Source organism: Apodemus sylvaticus, chromosome 11, assembly GCF_947179515.1.
Source record: "Apodemus sylvaticus chromosome 11, mApoSyl1.1, whole genome shotgun sequence".
Lineage (NCBI taxonomy): Eukaryota > Metazoa > Chordata > Mammalia > Rodentia > Muridae > Apodemus > Apodemus sylvaticus.
The window spans coordinates 70,384,836-70,407,341 of record NC_067482.1 but is presented as its reverse complement, the minus strand read 5'-3'; positions in this window follow the sequence as shown (position 1 = coordinate 70,407,341).

Below are 22,506 nucleotides of genomic sequence, written 5' to 3'. Positions count from 1 at the left end.
AAACCCTCAGAGGGAAATGCAAACTCTATTCATTCATCTGTTTTAACAATGGCATTTTATCCCATTTTGATGCAGTTTAAGTGACTGCCCACAAAACTGAAGGTTAATTTTAGAAAGAGGGCATCTGGGGGTAGGTAGCAATTCAAAAATGCATTATAATTAGGTAAACTAGCATATATCCATATGGGGGAATCATCACAACATTATGTTGGATTTTGAATAATAAATCTATCCATGATCTGAAGACACAAAGTCTTATATAGGGTAGGTTTATTTGCCATCCATCTGAATGGATGATATATTACTAAGAAAAGAAAAAAAATTTTTCTCCATTGCTCAAGAAGGTCAAGCTGGGATAGGAATGGAGATATAATAATTAACACAATCTGTGACATCAGGAGGACCCTGGACAATGACTCTCTGCCTTAGAGGCTGTGTTTATTATTCCTTGGAGATACTCATTACAGGACTGGAGGGCTAGGCTTGCCCTATCTATTAAATTTCTTTTCAAGGTGGGCTGTCCTATCCTGGAGCCCTGGGAATAGATGATGTATTATGACTGTTGCTGTATTCATTCTCATGTCCTCTAACTTCATAGAGTGTTTAACCCAATACCTAATGAGAAAACTGAAAACCAAGTGATTAAGGATACAGGAAAAAGAGCTCAAAATGCCAGAGTTACCTTGCTATGTGGAAAGGAACCTAGATCCACTCGAAGGTTCAGAGAGTTGGTCACTTTTGTTTCAGAAATGTGTTTTAGGAAAAACAAAGGAATAGAAAACATAGTGTTATTATTAGGGTTGATTGTCATATCAACTTGGCATGATCTGGCATCACTCACAAGATAGGCATTCAGGTATAAATAAGAGTTACTTAGATTTAATTAGCCTTTGGGTATGTCTGTGACAGTTGAAGTGAGAACACCCATCCTAAATGACAATACATCGATCCCTAGACTTGAGTCCTAGTCTTTATAAAATATGAGGATGAGAGCTGAGCACCAGAACTCATCGCCCTGTCCTTTCTGACTGCTGATGCAATATAGCAAACTGCTCTAATCCCCTCACTTGACTTCCTCATCATGAAGGACTCTACTTAATTACAAAGCAAAACAAACTCTTTTTTCCATAAGTTGTTTTTGCCAGGATATCTTATGACAGTAGCAAGTAAAGGAACTAAGTTGTATATCATGAGCATCAGATTTTGGAAATGTGTTAAAATGATGTTGGTGTTTAACATGTACATTAAATGTGAAGTTATTAAAAGGGGATTAGGAAAACTATCTAATTTTCTAAATAATTCTTTGAAAGTATTCTTAGTTGTTTCTTGACAGACTCATTAAAAATTTCTGTGCAGCACACCATGAGATCCAGTACATGAGTTCAATAGTGATATATATGTTGGCATGAGATTATATGTACAAACAAGTTATTGAGTATAATAGAAATTATGACTTTAATTCTAGGAGAAAACTAGGATGGGGAAAGCTCACTTGGAATACCAAGAGTTCTTTTTCTCAGGAAGGAGACATATAGCCACAAATACAGAGCAGGGTTTACAATTCTGGTGCTAAGAACAATATTTAAGATTGTGGTAATTATGAGAGGCTAAAATAAGATATTAAATTGATAAATTTTTATCTAATATTTACTTTCTGTAAGATGAATGTTAATGTCATCTCACATTGCTATTTATATAAAGAAATTAGCATGAGCCCTGAGATTTGCTCATGAGCTGTTACCTATATATTTCGTCATTGGATCAAGGACCTCCACATAAAACCTGACACACTGAAACTAATAGAAAAGAAATTGGAGAAGACCCTTGAGGACATGGGCACAGGGGAAAAGTTCCTAAATAGAACACCAATAGCTTATGCTCTAAGATCAAGAATTCACAAATGGGATCTCATAAAACTACAAAGTTTCTGTAAGGCAAAGGACACTGTCAAAAGGACAAAATGTCAACCAACAGATTGGGAAAGGATCTTCACCAACCCTAAATCTGACAGAGGGCTAAAATCCAATATATACAGAGAACTCAAGAAGGATCGAACACAGAGAACCAAATAACACCATTAAAAAGTGGGGTACGTAAAGTATCTTGTGTGACTCTAACCAAACAAGTGAAAGATACATATGACAAGAACTTCAGGTCTCTGGAGAAGGAAATCGAAGAAGACTTCAGAAAATGGAAAAACCTGCCATGATCATGGATCGGCAGAATTAATATAGTTAAAATGGCCATCTTGCCAAAAGTGATCTACAGATTCAATGTAATCCCCATCAAAATCCCAACTCAGTTCTTCACAGAGTTAGAAAAATCAATTCTCAAAGTCATCTGGAATAACAAAAAACCCAGGATAGCTAAAACTATTTTCAACAACAAAAGAAATTCTGGGGGAATTAGTATCCCTGACTTCAAGCAATACTACAGAGCAATAGTGTTAAAAACTGTATGGTATTGGCACAGTGACAGACAAGTGGACCAATGGAATAGAATTGAAGATCCAGAAATGAACCCACACACCTATGGTCACTTGATTTTCGACAAAGGAGCTGAAAACATCCAGTGGGAAAAAGATAGCCTTTTCAACAAATGGTGCTGATTCAATTGGAATTCAGCATGCAGAAGAATGTGAATTGATCCATTCTTATCTCCATTTACTAAACTTCACTCCAAGTGGATCAAGGACCTCCATGTAAAACCAGACACACTGAAACTAATAGAAAAGAAACTGGGGAAGACCCTAGAGGACATGGGCATGGGGGAAAATTTCCTGAACATATCACCAATAGCTTATGCTCTAAGATCAAGAATTGACAAATGGGACTTCATAAAATTACAAAGTTTCTGTAAGGCAAAGGATACTGTTAAAAGGACAAAATGGCAACCATCAAATTGGGAAATGATATTCACCAACCCTACATCTGATAGACGGCTAATATCCAATATATACAAAGAACTCAAGAAGTTAGACCCCAGGGAACCAAATAACCCTATTAAAAATGGGGTACAGATCTAAACAAAGAATTTTCACCTGAAGAAATTCGGATGGACGAGAGGCACCTTAAGAATTGCCCAACATCATTAGTCATTAGGGAAATGAAAATCAAAACAACCCTGAGATTTCACCTTACATCAGTCAGAATGGCTAAGGTCAAAAACTCAGGAGACAGCAGGTATTGGTGAGGATGTGGAGAAAGATTAACACTCCTCCACTGCTGGTGGGGCTGTAAGATGGTACAACCACTTTGGAAATCAGTCTGGTGGTTCCTCAGAAAACTGGACATGACACTTCTGGAGGACCCTGCTATACCTCTCCTGGGCATATACCCAAAGGATTCCCCGGCATACAATAAAGACACATGCTCCATTATGTTCATAGCACCCTTATTTATAATAGCCAGAAGCTGGAAAAAAACCAGATGCCCCTCAAAGGAGGAATGGATACAGAACATGTGTTATATTTACACAATAGAATACTACTCAGCAAGTAGAAACAATGAATTCACAACATTTTTAGGCAAATGGTTTGATCTGGAAAATATCATCCTAAGTGAGGTAACCCAACACAAAAGAATACACATGGAATGCAATCTCTGATAAGTGGATATTAATTAGCCCAGAAGCCCTGAATACCCAAGGCACCGATCACATAAAAAATGACTCCTATGAAGAAGTATGGAGAGGGTCCTGATCCTGGAAAGGATTGATCTAGCATTGGAGGGGAATATAAGGACAGAGAAAAAGGAGGAAGGTGATTGGAGAATGGATGGAGAGAAGAAGGTTTATGGGACATATGGGGAGGGGGGATCCAGGAAAGGGCAAATCATTTGGAATGTAAACAAAGACTATAGGAAACAAAAATATTTTTTAAGAAAAAAGTGGGGTATGGAGCTAAACAAAGAATTTTCACATGAAGAACTTCAGAGGGCTGAGAAACACCTTAAGAAATGTTCAACATCATTAATCATTAGGGAAATGCAAATCAAAACAACCCTGAGATTTCACCTCATACCAGTCAGAATGGCTACATAATCCACATATTAAATGATATCCAAAAAGAATGGAGGAGTGGTCCCTGGTTCTGGAAAGACTCAGTACAACAGTATAGGGGAATTCCCGAACAGGGAAGTGGGAAGGGGTAGATGGAGGAGCAGGGGAAAAGAAGAGGGCTTATGGGACTTGCGGGGAATGGGGACCAAGAAAAGGGGAAATCATTTGAAATGTAAATAAAAAATATATCAATAAAAAAGAAAGAAATTAATAAACCATGCAAAAAACCCACATTAAAATACATTTAATGAATAAAAAAAGAACTCAGGAGACAGCAGGTGCTGGCGAGGATGTGGAGAAAGAGGAACACTCCTCCACTGCTGGTGGGATTGTAAGATGGTGCAACCACTTTGGAAATTAGTCTGGAGGTTCCTCAGAAAACTGGGTAGGGCACTTCCAGAGGACCCTGCTATACCACTCCTGGGCATATACCCAGAGGATTCCCTAGCATGTAATAAGGACACATGCTCCACTATGTTCATAGCAGCCCTATTTGTAGTAGCCAGAAGCTGGAAACAACCCAGGTGTCCCTCAACGGAGGAATGGATACAAAAAAAATGTGGTATATTGACACAATGGAGTACTATTCAACCATTAGAAACAATGAATTCATGAAATTCGTAGACAAATGGATGGAGCTGGAGAACATCATACTAAGTGAGGTAACCCAGTCTCAAAAGATCAATCATGGTATGCACTCACTGATAAGTGGATATTACCCTAGAATCTTGGAATACCCAAGAAATAATCCACATATTAAATGATGTCCAAAAAGAACAGAGAAGTGGCCCCTGGTTCTGGAAAGACTCAATGCAGCAGTATAGGGGAATACCAGAACAGGGAAGTGGGAAGGGGTAGATGGAGGAACAGGGGAAGGAAGAGGGCTTATGGGACTTGCAGGGAGTGGGGACCCAGAAACGGGGAAATCATTTGAAATGTAAATAAAGAATACATTGAATAAAAAAATAAATAAAATGAAAAAAAAATTTTAATAAGTGTAACAAAGGAATATAATGTCATTTGTTAACTATGAATAGAGTATATGCTAATGAGTTAAGGATTTGACAATTGATGGCTGTAAATGTATTTGTAGTATGCATTATATATTCCTGAAACACACATCTCAACATTATATGACTGTGGATCATTAAGGACTAAGGACTCATTTTTTAAAAAGGCTTTATAAAGGAAATACAGAAAACAACTTTATGTATGAGATATTATATCATTCTGATTAAGATCATGGATTTTTTTTAAGACAGCTTTCCTTAATCTAGTTCCCAACATGCAATCTCCATTTGCTCCTCTGCAAGTAAGGAAGAGTAGAAGACTCCCCCACTCTGTGGCTCCTGGAATTGCAAAAAAATCCCTTGCCTAGCTGTTGATTGTTGAGAGTCATCATCCATCAACACTGGGACATTATTCTCAAAGAGGTGTTTGGGACCAATTCAAGTTCCTGGGAGACCAAGAGCTCACAAACAAACAGTAAAGGCAATGGATAGGAACACACCAGGAGGTGTTTAGGAGTTTCTCAATTTCGCCTCATTATCTCATAGATTTCCGTGGTTGCTATGCGAACCACTAGCTCTTTTAGTAGGCAAAAATGGCCCAGTAATATCTTAGTGCAGTTCAAGCCATTTGGTGACTCCATTTCCAGAAAAAGAAATAGGCTGAGAAATTGTCTGTGTACATTCACATAGATAGTAATTTTCAGGAGTAAAATGAATATTCTTTCTCAAAATTGAAGTTAACAGCTGCGTTTCTGCATGAGGCATCACTGAGAATGATCCTTCTCTGACCCAGCCACATTTGAAACACAAACGTTAATCTTCAACAAAGATTTCATTTATGTATTTAAAAAAATGCTATTACCATTTTAAATGCAGTATCCTACAATGACTCCATCTCTGCTTTCAGAGCCTTAGTGCATTTGGGATCAAGATTTTCACATTCTTCAGTTACATTGCATTGTTTGGTAGCTCACTGAGCATTTGAAAACAGGCAGTTGTAAAATTTGAACTTTGCCTTCCCAGGAGCCTCCCAGCATGATGGGGAATGCAAGCTTTGTTACTTGCTTTCTATTGGCCTTCTTGCCACACTTGAGTTCACCTCAAAAATCTCAGCTTGAATCATGTGAGCTACTGTACTAAGCATCACATTGTTTGTGGAGAAATCTCTCACCTTTATGATCTCCTTCATTTCTGCCTAATCGTCTAAGACAAGAATAGCATGCTGTGCCTAAGGGGAAATTTTTCCATTACTACAGAAAAGATAAATGGTAGGAAGCAAAATGAGCCAGGCTTCTTGCAACTTTCCAGGAACAGGAAAAAAAAGTGCATTAAGAAATGATACAATAGGGCTGACAGAGTTAGTTAATACTTTTGCATTCTCTTGTAGCATTTTAAATCAATTTCAGGACCATACCATGCAAATATAATAGATGTTTGAAATAATGTGTGATGCTTAATATTTTAATTATATATCTCTGGTTTTTGTTTTGAGAAAGTCAGATGTTTTTGTGCATGTAAATACAATTCTTAGTTTTTAAAATTATGTATATATGTGTCTGAATGACGGGTATGTGAGTGCAGTGCCCACAGAGTCAAGAAGATCCCTGGAAGCTGGAGTTAAAGGGCTTTTAGCCTTCAGACATGGGTGTGGGGAAACTGAAGTATGGATTTGTAAGAGCAGCACATACGTTCAACTAGTGAGCTCTCTCTCTCCAGTCCTGTTCAGTTGTTTTTGTTTTATTATTTAAACACGGTTGTCTTAAAATGAACAGTAAATTTCTATTTAAAGACTAGCAGAAATTGAACAATTTAAGACAATATAGCAATCTTTCATTTGTTTTGCTGTTGCTGGGTTGCTATGGTTTTTATCTACATAATAATGTCTCTGAATTCCCTTGACTATGTCACTCAGATACTCCCAGTTTTAAGAATGGTTGAAAATACATCTGTTGCTTCAAATATCAAATGATCTATTAAATGACAGTTAGATAAAAGACTGATTTTTTCCACAATGAAATACAATCATCAATAATATGTCAATTTCCTGCTGGTAATTTATTTGAAGAAGAAATTTATAAACATATTTTTATTAGCTACAATGAACATTCTCAAGGTTTTGCAACTTTTGAATCAACTTTATAGGTTCCCTAGTCACAGAAAGATTTTTTGATTACTGAAGCACGTAGTTATGAATCACCAAATCTGATTTCTATACAGATGAAAATCTATTCACGGGAAGCTTTTTAGATAAAATATGCATCTGCAAGGCAGGATGAGTTTAGTTCCACATTCATCCCAGCTGAGCAATGGAGACCACACTTAAAACCTAGTTTATCAACAACAGTATTATTATTTCTGGGAAGCCATGTATTAAAGGCTTGCTTACAAACTAGGAGTCTTTAGTGATTGGTCATGGATGCTATGACCTTATTGATAGAGTAAATCCCTGATAAGTTAGGCCTACTTATAAAAAGTTGATCATTGAGGAAAATTTAAAACTATTTGATTATTTTAATATTCTCTCTCTCTCTCTCTCTCTCTCTCTCTCTCTCTCTCTCTCTCTCTCTCCTCCCTCCTATCTTTTTCTTTACCTTTCTTTCTCTCTTCCCAGATATTTGACTCACTATACTCACTACAGCAGAAAAAATTAGAGCCAGCTGAATCTCTAGAAACATCTGAAAATAAGTTTTTTTTCTTTTAAGTTGGATTTCTTTACAGTAACAGTAGAGACACTAACACAGGTAGATACATGTAAGCTGATCCAGATATTGAAAGATACTGCCCCACCCCCGATGGAGTAAATTAGAAATATATCCAGCAGAATATAGACAGACATGGAGATAATGTCAGGAATCAGTGTTAAGACATGTATAATTCACAGATAGCTTGACTGTTCATATCGGCCATAGACTATCTTTCTGTGAACTCTATTGAGTAGTTCAAGCCTCTGTTGGTTAGGTCAAGCATCCATACAGTTACAGAACTCGTTAAGCCAATATTCAGATAGTAGTTAGCTTTTAGATACTGGAGTTGAGAGACCTAGTCATATACTGAAAGATCCAGAAAGTTCTTCCTCTATTCATCCACTTTTGCCAGTAGAGCTATATAAGTTGGTGTCTGTTTGGTGCTTCTTTCTTTGTATTTTCCCAGTACTTAAATCTATAGTTTCATTATAACTTTACATGTGGTCAGTGCTCACCACTAAGTCCTGCTGTGTGTGCATTCCTATAAGGGTGAATATGTTGTACCATCACCAGCATCAGTGATTCAAACAAGTTAAACATTCATAAGTGTATGAATAAAATTGAAACTGATTGCAGCAAGCATATAAAGAAACAATTAAAGATGGGTCTGTTGGGTCGTTGTTCCAATGAAACATTTTGTCACTTTGAATGTATGTCAAGTTAAATCTCCATAGTGATATGTTTAGGGAACAAAATGAATAAGTTTATGTGCCTTGTTGTTTGGAGTACCAGATTTTTACCTAAAATTAAATATAACCTCTTTTACCTACTAAAGTAGCCCCTCTCAGTTTTTTGGTATAGTAACGAAAAAAAGCTGCTTTCTTTATGTTGCAAAAATGAGACAGTTATGTAAAACATTCTCCAATGCATCACGCAGAAACATTTATTAATTAACCAAAATAAGCCAGTAGTGCTAGTCAAATATATTAAAATATACTTCTGCCTGATCTACATCTTAATCCCACTAAGAATTGTGAAGATCAGCTTTGCAAAGAATCAGAGATCAAATAAGCAGTTGAACATAAAAATATAGTCCTTTTATAACATCCTTCTTTTATTATACACAGACCACACCATGATGCCACTCCATACTGTGTCCAGTGCATAGCTACTATCTGACCTTCCAATGTGTTCATCCACTGGTTGAAAATTCCTGAAAAAATCTAGGCCACTCAGTTATGTGGCAACCATTGTGTGAATAAAAAAACATAGTATGAGAAGAAACTCCTAATTATACAGCTAATACGAAGCCTATTTATAGTTTTCATGATCTAACAAAGGAGTTCATTTTGGAAGACACCTCACTTAAGGTATATGTTCAACTAAATATTTACTTTTTAACAGACTCTCTTCTCTTCTCTTCTCTTCTCTTCTCTTCTCTTCTCTTCTCTTCTCTTCTCTTCTCTTCTCTTCGCTTCGCTTCGCTTCGCTTCGCTTCTCTCTCTCTCTCTCTCTCTCTCTCTATATATATATATATATATATATATATATATATATATATATGCATTATATAATCTACATCTGCATTTATATATATAGGAGAGTACTGAGTTATCCCAAATTATTTTAAAACTTTAAAAAAATTATTGTTGGAATCTATGACTGGTGTTCCGAGACAGCATGACAGCTTTCAAGGAAAAGTTAGGAGATAATTTTCGAGGTTTATAGAGAAAAGGAAGAATGAATTAGAATTCAAAAGAATTCTAAAGAATTTTGACTTTCAGAATGTCAAAGTTTGGAAAAAACATACTCCTATCCTTAAAATCAAGCCACCTCATAATCTCTGGAATGCCAATTTTGTCCCAGAATAAGCACTGCAAATACAATGAAGCATCTTACTCTGGATGGACCTGATACTATGACAGTAAGCTGGAGGAGAAAGAATTGTGATTGTGGAAGCAAGGATGGGAGTAATAACCTTTGTTACAGAGAATGGACTTATAGGCCAGGAGATGCAGGAAGCTTCCCTAGATGGTGAAACATCAAGAAATCCAAAACTCTTATTAGCACCTTCAGAAAGAAAAGCTGTAACCCTTCTTAATTTTATTCTGGTAAAACAAATTCCCCACTTTTGGCCTCTAAAACTACAAAATAGCAAATTTATGTTGTTTGAGCCACTGAATGTATGGCTATTTGTTATAGCTGTTTGAGTATTTTTAGTTATACATCATTAAATCTTGCTAACAATACTGCAAGGGTTGTTCTAGTACTATTAACCAACTGCTGAAGGCTAGTGAAGGCATGCATCTTGGAGGAGAACCTACAACCTCTGTCTGACTAGATCAATGTACTTCACAACTACATTCTAAATATTTGTCCTTGTACCTACAGATGAGTGCAGTCCTCACACTCCATCAAGGAAACTTCTCTTTGGCAAATGGTGCACAATAGAAAACCATAACCACTTAAAACCTAGAGATGTCAAGCCCAGTCTCCATTTAAAATCCACACCTTAGACTCAGGGAATATTGTGCAAGAGGGACAGAAAGACTGTAAGACAAAGAGTATGGGAGACTTTTCTGTGAGACTGTGTCTCTTAGGCATGTCAGAACCTGCATTATAAAGGCTCACCAACATATTTGCCTAAAAATGATCTGACAAGGGATGACATAACAGACATGTTAAGTAAACAGCCAATAAAACAATTAGTTCCTTGGTCTTCAGGCACTTACACTTATGAAGGCCATAGATGCAGTTGTGATAAAACACAGTTGCCTTCCAAGGAGGTTTTGATTAGAGAGTAAGTTGGTTAGTATTTGAATATTTCCTCAAGTATATAATATCAATTTGACATCATTGATTTTCTAGAACACAGAAAATGTAAACTTCTTTCAACTCATTTTTAAAAATTTATTATACCATCATTCAAAATGTTAGAAAATAGATCACACTTTTCTAACTACAAACCAGCAGAAATTGTACCTAAATATACATGTTTGAAGTTATGGAAGAAGTTTGTTAATATACTTACCTTCTTCATATTCAATTTCTGTTTCTGTAATATCCAGACTATAATGTTTACTTAGAAGAGGTGATAACAAGGAATGTATCTACAATAAAATTGCTACACAAAGTCAGGAAGTATTACACGCAGCAACCTGTGGACTGTGCTTGATGCCATCTGTGTACCAAGTTCATTATTTCCATAAGTCAGCATCTATATTTCCTTTGAATTAAGTCACTGACCTTTTACATAAAGAATTGACCATAGCCTGTTCAGCAGAACTGAAGCTAGGAGTTCTTTAACAATTTTTCATTCTGTTGTTGAGTTACTTAAATATGAAGGGGCTTCTTATCTTCCATGCATAAAAATGTGTCTGTCACAAAGGGGCTCTATTTGCATGAAGGTTTATGCTTTCTGCTCATACACATAATGTTCTTTGTCCTGGAAGGTCCTATCACCTGTGAGTATTCATAGCACTGCATTCAAATTGTGATTTCTTCTTCACCTGACTTTGTAACTCATTTCTAAATCAAGCACATACTCATTTCAGGAAAAAAAAATTCAGACAAGGTGAGAGGTTTTGAAAATGATTGTGATAGTTGTCTCATTTTATCCTCTGGCCTTTCCTCAGTTAAGACACTGCTTTCAAAGATTTTATTATACTACACATCACTAAGAAATTCTGGAAGCTAAATTATTTTATGAAAGTCCTTGGGTAATTCTCCCGTATATGTCATTTTGATAGCCTTTTCTAGCTTCTACCCTCGTTTTTTTCATTTGCTCTTTCATTGAGTTTATTTTGCAGGTGGAGGATAGTGGATAGGATTTCAAATACATGACTATAAGAAAAGGATGGGGCATATTGAAGATGTTTCCGCAGGATTGTGTTAGTTAAAGTTTTGCAGAGAAAGCCCTCATAAAAGTGTGTGTGTGTGTGTGTGTGTGTGTGTGTGAGAGAGAGAGAGAGAGAGAGAGAGAGAGAGAGAGAGAGAGAGAGAGGGAGAGAGAGAGAGAGAGTAAAACCATATTTATCAGCTTGTGTATGCCACAAGTATTGGGTAATTCAATAATGTCCCATAAACACTCTGGATAGTCAGAAAGCTGGACTCTCAACACACATTTCATGGTATTGTAAAAGCCCCTGTTTGGTGCTGAAAGCTTGAGAAATCCTAGGAGCCATACTGGCACTGAGTCCATTCTGAAAGAATAAAGAGACTGGAGCCTGAAGTTATGGCAAATAAACATAATCACCTAGGAAAAAATCATTTGGAAGTAACACCATGTGCTGCCTTTTTTGTCTTCATTTTAAATTGAGAAATTAACCCCAATTCACAACAGAGAGGGTCTCTACTCTCCCTCAAGTCAATTTTCCTACATATCAATCCCCCTTGATATAGTTGCTGTGATTGTTTGCACAAGTTCTAGGAATCTCAAATTGCAGTCAAGTTCAAAACCAAGATAGACTATCTCACCTTTGCCTTTTACAAATGAATGATATATGTTTAAGTTCACCAGAGTCATTGCTGGAAGTCTAGTGGGTGTCAAGAATCACCTAAGTAATACCTACCAACTTCAAAACACAACTTGAGTACAAAGAGCCAAGTTACAGCCTTACATTATACCAACCATAGCATAGGCCAAGTGATGACTCGTCATCTCTCAGAAACCCTGATATCATTATCTACAATAACAGATGCTTCTATTGAGTTAGAGAAACAATAATGACTATGACCCCTTATTAACTCTAATGGATTTTTACAATATTATGAGTCATCACATTTATTGGTTCTATTCTATACAGAATTCATACGGAGATACTGATGGTATGATTACTGTATAAACGGTCATTTTTCTAATAATTAACCTTCAAATGCTGTTTGTCTTCTCATAACAAAGGAGACAATTTCATTGCTGTTTGTCTTCTCATAACAAAGGAGACAACTTCATTGTCAGGATTACATACATAGTAAACATACCTGTATGCAGAACATAAATCACACATATGTGCGCATGCATGTGCACACACACACACACACACACACAGAGAGAGAGAGAGAGAGAGAGAGAGAGAAAGAGAGACAGAGACAGAGACAGAGAATAGGCATTGACAGGAATCTAGTTGGAATTTAAATAAATAATACTGATTAAGTAGCCACAAAGATATTAAAAATATCTCACAAAACAATTCTAAGAAACAGCCTTTCAGCTAGACATTGAGAAGGAAGAACAAAACTTCAAAATATATGATGACCCAAACAGGTAAAGTAGAATGAACTATTAGAAGGAACTATATGGTTCCTTCTATTTCAAAGTCCCAGACTCTTCAGTAAAACATATAGCTGTGGAGGCAACTATGGTGCTGAGAACTGGGAATCTAAATTAGCCCATATTGGAAAGAAAGGTGTCGCATACAGTTAGTTTTTACTCATCACACTCATGCAGTGAAAAGACAGACCCAAACAGTAGAATTCTTTCTCTGTTGTCTGATGAATGCTTAGTTCACTGAGGGACATAAGAACCCATCTCTAAAACTCTGGCTTCCACATTGAGTCTTACTATTTTTCTCATTTTTTAAACAAAATAATGAATTCTTTGATATTTTAATACATGTAAACTATATGTACTGAATACTCTCACTCTAACCTTTGCTTTCTACTCCCTTTCCCCCAGAAATGTCTTTCCCACATTCTTTTCTATTTTGTTATACTACTTTTAACCAAAGCCATCAATGTAACTATGAATTGTAAACCATGTCCTAGAACCTGTAGGGTTCAATAGCAGGAACACACCTGAGGACACTAAAATTTGCTTGCCTAAAATTCATACTGTAGGTAACAGTTCAACTGTAAGGTTTATGACTTCATAAACCCTTAATCTTTACTTATTATGAGCAGGGATAGCACTGTGCAAGCTCCTATAATTTCTGTGAAATTTTACCTCAGAGATGCAAATTAGAGAGAAGCCTTAAGTCATCTCTGATTTTCAGATTTATGTTATTTGACCCTTTCCTTAAAATAAGACTGCTGGAAAGATGGTTCAGAAGTTATGAGTGTTTGTAGCTTTTGTTTTTTTCAAAGAACTTGTATTTGTTCTCTAGCATCTTTGTAGGTCAAAAATCATCTGTAACTCCATTTCCAGGGGCTCTGACGACATCTTCTGGCCTCCGTTGGAACTTCATAAATTTGTTGGGGCTAAATATCTTTTAAAATATTAATTTCATGAATGTGAACATTTAGCTCCAAGAATGAGATGTCTGAAAGTTATATAAAAATATGCAAATTTTATATATGCATCTTGAAAACTGTCTAAAACCTTGCAATATTGGCATACTTCTCTTAAATGTACAAGTGGCTTCAAGTGTGCTGACTGCTTGTACCTTCCACTCTGGCCTTGAAATTCTTTTTTAGCAGCTGGTCTGAGTCACCGCTCGTGTATGTCTAATCTCTCATTTAGTATTGACATTTTCAGGAATATGTCTGGTCCTTGGTTTCTAACACAATGATCACCTGGAACAACTTTGTCTTCATTCAACTTAATTTGAGTCCTATTTGCATTGAAACAGTGCCTGGTGCTGTGCATTCCAACAATAATCAACACTCTGATAGCAATTGAGAGGAGATTTGTCAGACATTTTTATACCAGCATTTCCTCTTCCCATCTTTTGTAGAACTCTTTGTGTCTCTCATGTGGGTTATCAATTCCCATCAAATTATATCACCATAATTCTTACCCTTGCTCTCTTTACAAACTCATACAAAATCTTAGCTATCCCTTGAGTCTGCCATTGTGGGCTTTCTTGATTGAAGGACTTCAAACTTTGCTGAAAGATACTTTTTGGAAAATCATGCTTTTCAGAAATATGATCATCTATAAGGACAAGGAAGATACTGCTATTATTGCACTGTGCTCAGGTTTAGTTCAATTCTTTTGAGTGATCAGAGGTGACTAAGAATACTTACTTACTCTGGGACTGCACTGCTCCAAAGGGTGACTGTTAGCTGATTTATTGCTCTACCTTGGAAAAGATCCATCCTGCAGCTGTGGAGAGGATAAGCAACAGATAGATTCCAGTTATTTCCTTCCCAATGATTGCTTCTCTTCCTATGATCACAGCTCCTGGGCAGCTCCTAAGCAATTATGGCTGCAGGAAAGCAAATACCTGTCTCCTGCTTTAATATGTATCAGCTATCAACAACCTTCTTTGAGAAGCTGGTGAGATAGTGCATTGGAGAGCTTTGCATTTCCTTTTCAGGAATCTGCCTTCATTACCACCTACAGAAGTTTCCCATGAGGGCAGGGGTGGGGGAGGCACTTTATCCTTCTGTCTGCAAGGTCACCTTTCTTGCTGCACAAACTCTTCTACTAGAACACCAGTCTAAGCCAAGTGAGTCTAAGAATAAAGGAATCAGCAGACATATCTTCAATTTCCTTTATCAGTTTTAGCCAGGCTTTATCAACTAGTTGGGTATTTTATAAAACTTGGAATGTTTTAAAAATTTATAAAAAAGAAGCCAATCCAGTTTTCCCCTTATTTTTCCACTGAGTACCTCATTAATCAGGTTTTCTCTAGAGTTACCCAGATTCTCTTTATTATTCTGGGAAGCCAATGAATAATCACTATTTCCAAGATTATCACATCATCATCCACTTTGGAAATCACAATGGAAAACTTTATTAAATTTCATGAGGCTTAGATATTGGGGAATGTACTAGATTAATTAATAAAAGAATGTCTTTTGTAGCTTATGCCCATTAGTAATTAAAAATGGAAGCCACTTCTGGTAACTATAAACTCAGTCCTCATTTAGCTGCTAGACAGATCTCTTTCCATCAAGAACTGCTCTAAGGGCTGGAAAGATGGCTCAGAGGTTAAGAGCACTGACTGCTCTTCCAGAGGTCCTAAGTTCAATTCTCAGCAACCAGATCATTGCTCACAAGCATCCATAATAGAATCTGATGTCCTCTTCTAGTGTCTGAAGACAGTGACAATGCACTTACATAAAACCAACAAATAAATCTTTTTTTTTTAATAAAAGAAAGAATTGTTCTCTTTCCCAATGGCTTTGCTTATAGTGATATGGCACACAATGGTCAGTTAAAATATTTAGTTTGAGCTGTACCTCCATTAATTCTAATATTTGGAAACCTGTATCTTTCTAAACCTCTAAGATTGTATTGTGAATCACAGTCTATTAGGTATAAGGTATATATGAATCAACTTTATAATATGCAATATGTCATTGCAAAACTAGTTTCCTTCTTCACACTTCCAAATCCTTTTCAAAAGCATGACATATCAGTGCAGCTGTGAGAAATAATTACTGTCCATGCACTGGTCAGATATCCATATCAAACATGAATGCTCTATGATAACAGTGAATTTGGAGCAGAAATCCAATAGGATGCCAAGGCTTTCTTAGACATGCATGTTTCTTGGTTTGTTCAATTTTTTTGATATTTTTCAAAATACTAAGCCATAACATCTTTGTTTGGTACTTTGGGATGATCACATAAGATTACCCAGGAGGCTAGGAGTTAGTATATAAAAAGGAAAATTTCTCCTCTCTTCTCAGTCACAGTAAGGAAAGTTCAGTTTACTTGTTTTTATTTTTAGGTTTTTTTTTCCAGAATAGTGATATACCTTGGTCAATATAGTGCTTGTCTTGCAAACTGAAGAACCTGAGTTTAATCCTATCAAACCATATAAAAAGCTGATATGCTGATACTTTCTGTAATCACAATGCAGGAAAGACAGAGGCAGTAAACCCTTGGGCTCTCCGCCCAGCAAGCTCAGCCTAGGCATTCAGCTCCAGACCAATGAGCAAAATCTATGCATAACATTTATAAGAAATCACACCTAATGCTGACGGCTGTACTTTAATGGGGTTGTGCATGCATGCATACACACATTCCAAAGCACAGGCACAAAGAAGAAAAGTGGACTTTTCCTGCAGTATTATTGGTTCCACTTCTGTACCCATACATCTGATCACTGAACTATGCTGTGAAGCTAAGTTAGGCCTAGTTATGTTGCTATAGTTAGATCCCTCCATCTTTCATTAATACTGCTATACTAATTTTATGAATGGCTCTTAGATCTGACCTGTGCCTAGTCAATACATCTCTACAGATACTAAACTCTCTTTCTTCTTGCCACGATGTCCAGTTCTTCAAAATTCTCTTTGTCTCCTTTGTATGCAAACAAAATTCCAAATCTCCTTGAAGTGTCCCTGCACATATATTTAACCATCAATTATCACAACACTGTTTCCCTCTGTGCAGGCCTCCCTCTCCTTAGTAAGTGACCCTTCATCTTATACATTGCTGTATCTTGAAACTAGATATTCAAAGGATGTATACATGTCTTCCTCCCCATCCAAACTGTTTTTTTTCCTGCTATAAATGCACAAGAAACAACAATGTGTGAACCTTATATAACTTCAATGTGCATTAACATACCTTTTAACATACCTTTATGTCATAAACTCTCAATTGGCTAGGAAGTGGTGGCACATGCCTTTAATTACAGCACTTGGGAGATGGAGGCAGGCAGATTTCTGAGTTAGAGGCCAGCCTGGTCTACAGAGTAAGTTCCAGGACAACCAGGGCTGCACAGAGAAACCCTGTCTCGAAAAAACCAAACCAACCAACCATCCAACCAACCAAACAAACAAACAAATTCTCAATTGACCCAATGTCATCCCCAAAGAAATGAAATTGCTTCGTAGAAGAAAATGATGTAAGACATGATGAAACTCTGTGGCCTACAGAAACTATGTGAGTTTGTGAGTACTTTCTCTCAGGACAATTTAAATCCAATTTACAGCCTTTCAGTTTAGTCTGAATTTTAAGCTGAGCAATCTGCTCCACAACATGGATTTATCCTGCATAGGTTAGTAGTTCATAGATCAATATCTCCTCTGTAGTACCTAAGAAGTAAATTCTCACATACTAACTTACTAACAATATCAATCCAGTTGAGGAGAAACCATACAATTCAAATCATAGCGCACAAATGACTGCATGCTGCTATAGCAATAGTAGTTATGTCTAATTTTTTGTTTGTTCTTACGATAATGAATAAATCAAACATAGAAGGCTGTATTAATAATATTTTAAAGGATAACATTTTGTAATGACTCATAGCCAGCATGGTTCACAGGATAGAGTCCAGGATATTTTCACATCACTTACAATATCCTCTTAGTGTCACTTTTGGTGGGAGACATGTTGAGTATTCAGACATAAGACTGCCATCTCTTATAAGAGACTGACAATACACAGTGTCTCTAGGATAAAGTACAGAGCTTCATTCGTGCATGAGTTTGTTCACTGGATTCACTGCAACATTGAACTCTGTAAACTCTGGGGGGTGGGGTACAGGAAGAGGTATTGGAAGGGACAGGAAGAAAGCACATAGTGTCATGAAATGGAATAGAAATATGTAGCAGTGCTGGATGGGGAACTGAGGGTAGCCACTAGAAAGTCCCAGACTTCAGGAAAGCAGGAAGCTCCCAGGAGCCAAAGGGGATGAGTTTAGCCAAAATACCCAACAAAGGGGAGGTGCAATCTGTAGAGACCATTTCCAGTAGATAGGCACAGCCCCTAATTGAGGGGTGGGACCATTCCATATATCTCAAAATTCCAATCTAGAAATGTTATTGTCCAAAGGAAAGACAGGGATAAAATTAGAGCAGAGATTGAAGGAAAGTCCATCTAGAGTCCACTGCACCTAGGGATCCATCCCATTTGCAGATACCAAACCCCTACACTATTTCTGATACCAAGAAGAACTTGCTGACAGTTGTCTTGTAGCTATCCCCTGAAAAGTTCTGCCTGTACCTGACTAATACAGATGCAAATAGTCACAGTAAACCATAAGATTGAGCTCAGAGACCTCAATGGAAGAGCTAGGGGAAGGACTGAAGGAGCTGAAGGGGGTTGCAATCCCATAAGAAGAACAATATCAACTAACTGGATCACCCAGAGCTCCCAGGGACTAATCCACCAACAAAAGAGTATACTTGGAGGGAGTCAGGACTCTAGATACATATGTAGCAGAATATGGCTTTACCTGACATCAATGAGAGGGGAGAAAGGAATGATGCCCCAGCTTAGGGGGATGTTAAAGGGGTAAGGCTGGACTGGGTGACTTTACTCTATGAGTAAAAGAGCACCCTCATAGAGACTAAGTGGACGGGGGAGAGGGAAGATGGGATAGGGAGGTTTGTGGAGGGGTACCTAAGAAGAGGTATATCATTTGAAATGTAAATGAATAAAATGATTAATAAAAATAAAGTAGGAGGAGGAGGAAGAGGAAGAGGAAGAGGAGGAGGAAGAGGAAGAAGAAGAAGAAGAAGAAGAAGAAGAAGAAGAAGAAGAAGAAGAAGAAGAAGAAGAAGAAGAAGAAGAAGAAGAAGAAGGAAGAAGAAGAAGAAGAAGAAGAAGAAGAAGAAGAAGAAGAAGAAGAAGAAGAAGAAGAAGAAGAAGAAGAAGAAGAAGAAGAAGAAGAAGAAGAAGAAGAAGAAAGATTTAAAGATCTCATGGGCATGACGTCTAGCTAAAACTCAACATTAGAATGGCTGAGGTCTTCAGAAGTGATGGTGGTTCTCTGTGGTCATAGAAGTGAACATGATACATACTGTCCAGAGCAACAGCATTTCCTGTGGCTTTCTTAGCACTTTCTTTTGTGGTCCTGCAGTCTGACTTGTCATGACTACCTCTCCTAAGTCTTTCTCCTCTGCATTATTAATAGTCCATTTTGTCCTGTTAATTGTACTCTTAATTTTTTTAGTAATTTGTATGTCTACATTACTGAAATAATTGCATGACTTTATGTTTTAAAATCACAAAGTAGCATTTGAAATTAAATTGAAAATCAAATGTATATAATCTTCAGTAGCCCTCCAGTATTTACACATATAATGCTTTAAACAAGTTTTTTGTTTCGTTTTAATTAAATTTATTTGATTGTTTTACTTATTTATTTTACATCCTGCTTACTTCTCCCCTCCTAGTCACCCCTCCTATCATCTTCACCCCATCCCGCCTTCCCTACTCCTCTGAGGTGAAACTCTTACATGCATGCTTAGCAAACCTTTATTTTTATCATTGTGCTTGTGATTTGTGTTGGGCATAAATCTACCTGCAGTGAAATAAAGCATTGCTCTGTATACAGTAGAAGTAGGTATGCTCATATAGTAAAATATATGCCAGAGTGACTAATGAGAAAAAAATATAGTCAGAAAAGCACAAACCTACCTAACAATTAGTGTTGTGATTTCATATATGCGATGGCGCACACATGGAGATCAGAGGACAACTTGTGAAGCTTGAGTCTCCCAGTCCACCACATAAGTTGTATAGAGTGAATTCTTGGCTGTCACATTTTATAGCAAATGCCTTAGCCCATGGAGCATTTTGTTGGACTGGAAGAATAGGTTCCCTAGCTTTATCTGAACAATATTTATTGAAGAGTTAACTCATATCTTAGGAAAAGGAGATTTTTAAAAATCAGATAAAGAAGAGAGAGGGATCCTTATTTCAAAGAGCTGAAGAGCAAGTGAAATAGAAGTAAATGAGAAAATTGGTTCAGGATTGTAGGTGTTTTGACAGAGAAATATGCACATTTTCATGTGCTCAGAGAGGAGAATTCATGGATTATTGTGAAAGGAATGGAAATGAAGTCAACTTATGTGGCACTTACAAGTGTCACTAGAATAAAAGGTTATTCAGAGAAAGCTAAGTTGGTATGAGTAGACCCTTAGGCAAAGATTTGTTTTATAGGGCTTAATCTTAACATACATGTGTAATAATGTGTTCTGATATTGACACAATAAATGAAAATGTAAGTCAAAATGAGCAGCTATTACTTCTCACTAACTGATTGTGGAATACACACAGAAGTCCAAGGAAGATTTACTTTGGAAATATTGTCCTAGATTACTGTTCATTAAACAGACAACTTAGTAAACTCATTTCCAGAGCACAACTTTTTAAATAGCATTGCTTGTCAGAGTGGACCAGACATCATTTCAGTTTTAATCAGTATTATGTTAGTAAGATTTCTAATATCCAGAAAGATTCCTTATTGCCAAACTGGAAATTTATGGCTGTGTCATGTGATGCAGACTCATGTGATATTACACTGAGGCAGACTCACACGGTGTCTTGCTGAAGTAAGACCCAAAGGAGAACATGTGATGTTTGGAGACAGAATAAATAGGACTCAACAGACAGTAACAGACAGTAACCCTTGCAATGCTTCCCTGGTCTCACATCTTCACTGATCCTTGATTCATTGAGAGAGACATAACAAAATTCTGCTTATGATATTCTGTCTGGATCTGGTCATTCCTGCTGACTAGTGTTGATTCAGTGGAGGCTTCATAGTTTCTCCTGGATCATGCTGATGTGGCTGATTCATTTTTGGTATCTTGACACTATTGAATTAGACTATTGGAATCCTGACAATAGAGATTGGAATTGCCCCCTCCCTCAAACTCCTTCTAAACAGGTCCGTATCCTGTGTCCTATTTATCATCATATGTAGCCCCATCTCTGGACAGTAGGCTAGTAGCAAAGTGGAAATGTTTGAGAACTCTTATTAAAAGTAGGTTTTAAAATCTCTAAGCCTACATATTCTTCTATCCTCTTTCCAAAAGGTATTGTTAAGACAGGTATACTCCTAGAGAAAAATTTTTTTTATCACAACCAGAATGGTAGAATGACAGTCATAGTTCATGAGTTTCATTTAGCATTCAATGCTCTGTGACAATCAGCCTCTGATAGGTCTCCTGGTTTTTTGTTGTCCTGAAATTTAAAGTTTAACTTTAACTTTCAAAGGAAACTGAGCAGAATGGAGGACAAAAGGCAGAATTGCTGACTTTTGACAGTTGCCAGATGTGCTCTTCTCAGCCACCCCCAGTGAACACATGATAAGCAGTACTCATGTGTTTTCTAGAATTCTGTAAGTCTAATAAAAGCACCCAAAACTGAAAGCTGTTATAGGATGTGAAAAGAGAACCTAGATGATGCCTGACTCAACCTCCTGATATGACATTTATATCCATTGCTAGGTTACACACGAGAGTTACTTGAGCGACTTCATGTTTGTCCTTACCAAGACTATCATTGGGCTTTTTAAATATATGTGTGGCCGGCAGATCTCACAGGAAGCATTTCTGAAATCTTCCTGTCTTTCTCTCAGCCCCTGTCATTTATGAGGCAGTCACTGTTTGTCATCTGTATTTTTAGACAAATTAAAGTTGTAGACTATCGATTCTAAATTTTTGAGTGAAAAATGTCAACACCTTGTTTCCTTTGGACCTGTAATATATTTGATACAAGAATGTGATGATATTTTTGCTATCAAAATGACAGAGAGTTGACAGTGAATGACACCTCTCTCATATCACTTAAGGAAGAAATGCCTCATCTTGTAAAATTGGAAGGAGAGAATGGTGACCCCAGGCCTCACTTTACGTGTGTATCATCTTCTGTTCAAGCTGATATTTATACCACATCTTTGTTTCTGAAGCCAGGAAGGAAGATAACTGAGCATAGCTGTATCATACAGTAGGTGTAAAGTAGGATTAACAAGAAACATGGCTTGTAATGACTTCCCTGTCCTTACAAGTACTATTAAAAAAATAACATTGATTATGTTTGTGCCAAGGCAAAGACCATTTTAAAAGAATCATTAAAGAATGATTAAACCTGGCTGTTGGGGGAGTCTTTCTTTTTGTTT